This window comes from Myotis daubentonii, chromosome 11 (genome assembly GCF_963259705.1).
Source record: "Myotis daubentonii chromosome 11, mMyoDau2.1, whole genome shotgun sequence".
NCBI lineage: Eukaryota > Metazoa > Chordata > Mammalia > Chiroptera > Vespertilionidae > Myotis > Myotis daubentonii.
The window spans coordinates 48,622,623-48,626,281 of NC_081850.1; positions in this window are offsets into that span (position 1 = coordinate 48,622,623).

Genomic DNA, 3,659 nt, shown 5'->3' on the forward strand with positions numbered 1-3,659 from the left:
CTCAGACATGCATAGCCTTCCTCCTTATCAAAGTGGCACATTTGTTACAACTGATAAACATACACTGACACATTATTATAACCCAACGTTCATAGTTTACATTAGGGTTCACTCTTTGAATTGTATATTCTATGGGTTTGGACAAATGTTTAATGCAATGTATCCACCATTATAATATCAGACTGAGTAATTTCACTGCCCTAAAAATCCTCCGTGCTCCACCTATTCATCTCCCTCTGCCCAACTCCTGCCAGCCACTGATGTTTTCACTCTCTCTATAGTTTTGCCTTTTCCAGAATTCCATATAGTTGGAATCATATAGTACATAGCCTTTTCAGATTGGCTTCTTTAACTTAATTTAATTTTCTTCCATTTCTTTTCATGGCTTGATAGTAGCTTATTTATTTTAGTTCTAAATAATGTTACATTGTCTGGTGAACCACAGTTTATCCTCTCACCTACTGAAGGACATCTTGGTTGCTTCCAACTTTTGGCAATTATAAAAAAACTGCCATAAACATCTTGTGAAGGTTTTCGTGCGGACATAAGTTTTCACATTCTTCGTGTAAATACCCAGGAGAGTATTGCTGGGTCATATGATAAAAGTATGTTTAGTTTTGTAAGAAACCACCAAACTGCCTTCCAAAGTGGCTGTACCATTTTGCATTCCCACTAGTAATGAAAGAAAGTTCCTATTGCTTCGCAAACTCACCAGCTTTTGGTGTTGTCACTGTTCTGGATTTTGGCCATTTTAATAACTATGTAGTAGTAGTATCTCATTGTTTTTAAAAAAATGTATTTTTATTGATTTTCAGAGAGGAAGGGATAGGAAAAGAGAGATAGAAACATCAATGATGAGAGAAAATCATTGATCATCTGCCTCCTGCATGCCCCCCACTGGGGATCGAGCCTGCAACCTGGGCATGTGCCCTTGACCAGAATTGAACCGCAGCCTTTTGATGTACAGGACCCTTCAGTCCACAGGCCGACACTTTATCCACTGAGCCAAACCGGTTAGGGCTGGTTAACAGCTCTTTATCAGATGCCTCTTTTGCAAATATATTCTTCTTCTTTTTTTTTTTAATCCTCACCCGAGGATATGTTTTGTTGATTTTTAGAGAGAGAGGAAGGAAGAGAGAAACATTGATGTGAGAAACATCAAGTGGTTGCATTTGGTAAGCGCCCTGACTGGGGATGGAACTCACCACCTACGTATGCACTCTGACCAGAATTGAACCTCAGCTTTTTGGTGTACAGGATGATGCTCTAATCACCTGAGGCACCCAGCCAGGGCACCTTTGCCAATCTTTTATTTTTTTATTTTTGGCTTGAGAAAATCTTCCTTACCACAGCTCACAAATATATCCTCCTAGTTTTCTTCTGCATAGAAATGTATAGATGAGGCAGAAGCAGGTTAGCTGCTTAGCAAACTCTTTTCCTTTTTCTCCCAAGTACAGAGCCAGACTTCATATCCCAACCTTCCTGGCAGTTGGGTGTGGCCATGGTATTGAGATCTGGCTAATGGAATGTGGACAGAGTCGACTTGCCATCTTCTGGGACTTGCCTGTCTGATCTTTTATCCTCTTTTCCCTTTGGGTTGGCTGTAATGGATACAACCTCCAGGGAGAAATGGGGAGCTATGTATTGAAGATGGTGGAACAATAATTTGGAAGGCGCTTGGGTCTGAATCATTCCTTGGAGAAGAGCTACTTAATCAGAAACAATTGTTTTGACTTTTACATGAGTTTTAAGCCACTGAGATTTGGGGACTTATCTGTTCCAGCCACTAATGACCTTAACTAATATATATTTACACGAATGACCTTAACTAATATATATTAAGGACTTATCTGTTCCAGCCACTAATGACCTTAACTAATATATATATATTTACACTAATGATCTTAACTAATTATATATAACTAATATATATTTAACTAATAGATGTAAATATTATGTGTAATAATGATTGCTAAAATAGTAATGTGTAATAATGATTGCTAAAATAACTTATTTTTGTGGTTGGTATGAGAGAAGGATCTAACTGAAATTTCTTGCCCCCAAATGGATAGCCAATTTTGAGGGATCATTTGTCTTTTGTCTACCTTTATAGCATGCTACCCTTATCATATATTTGACTGTGCTATACACAATCACCAATTTTCCGCCATTTTGACCTCTAAAGATAACAGTTTCAGTAGATTTAATATTAAATTCCTCTTATATATATTAGAATGTTTATAGACTTTCTATCTTTGTCCACCAATCTATGTTTCTTTACCAGTAGCTTACTGTTTTAATTACTGTAGCTTTATAGTATATTTGATATCAGGCAGGGCAAGATGAACTTTAAAATCAGTCAGTCAAATTCTATAAAAAAATCCTGTCGGGATTTTGAGTGGGTTATATTTTGCATTATATTTATACTGTATAGGTTAATTTTTAGAGAATCAACATTTCTATAAAATGAAGTTTTCTCAATTGGGAGTGTGAACATAAAGAAGCGATATGAAACTTGTCCACAAATAATTAAAAATGTGTAAGTCTCAGCTCTAGGGAAGGGGTTTAATGGCCACCGCTCAGGTTGTTCTAAAGTATGGGTAGGATGTGTAATTTACCCACTGGGGCATTTTGAATTAAGTTGTACCTGCTCTCCATGGTTTCTGTAAGGGAAAAAGGGCTGCTGTTATTTATTAATTAATTTTCTGCATCTCTCCACTAGGGTGTAAGTACTGTAGAATTAAGACTTTGCCTCCTGCACTCTTCAGTTTTTCCATTGCTTAGAGCAGAGCCTGACCCATCACAGACCTTAATGTTTGTCAAAAGAAAGAATGAATATGAGGTCTCAAGTCCTTAGTGAGGATGATGGTTTGCATCTGCAGATAATATGTAAGATGTACATCACAGCAAAAGAGTGCCGATTTCTTCTGGCTCTTATGAGTACCCACAGCTGCATCTATTGACCCATGCTGAATTGTTATAGAGAAATGGTGTATAAAATGGCAGTGACAAGTAAAGCATTCACAAGCATGTTAGCATAAATATTGCAATGAATCAACTAGGTTACTCATCTCAGCATTGTTTTCAGGAGAGAAAGATAGGGAAATGGTTTAAAAAAAACTATGGCATATTCATGCACTAGAATACAAACAAAAGAAGAATTGATATGGAAAGATTTCCAGGGTAAATTGCATTGTTAAGTTAAAAAAAAAGCAGAATAGGCTATATGATATGCAACATTTTGTGGGGAAAAAGGGAAGGAAATAAAAGTACATATTCATGTTTGCCTCTGGATTCATAAAGAATCCCTAAAAGTGTTAAAAGAAATTAACAAAAGTGATTTCCTGTTGGAGTAGTGATGGAAAACTGGGGTGAGTGTGACACTTTTCACTGAATACTTTTATATATTGTTTGATTCTGGAACTATGTGGATATATTGCCATTTAAAAATTAAATAAAATATAAAAATTATTAGACTAACAATCATATTTCATCTAAGAAATAGTCTCTATCCATTAGTTGGTACAAGAAAGAAATGTAAATTATTTCAGATTAGTACACAGAGGAATTTGTGTCTTTGAAAAGGCTGTGAAGTGTTTGTAGAAATAACATGTAAGGCAGTGGCAACAGCATAGGGGAATCAGACACATTCCCTACTT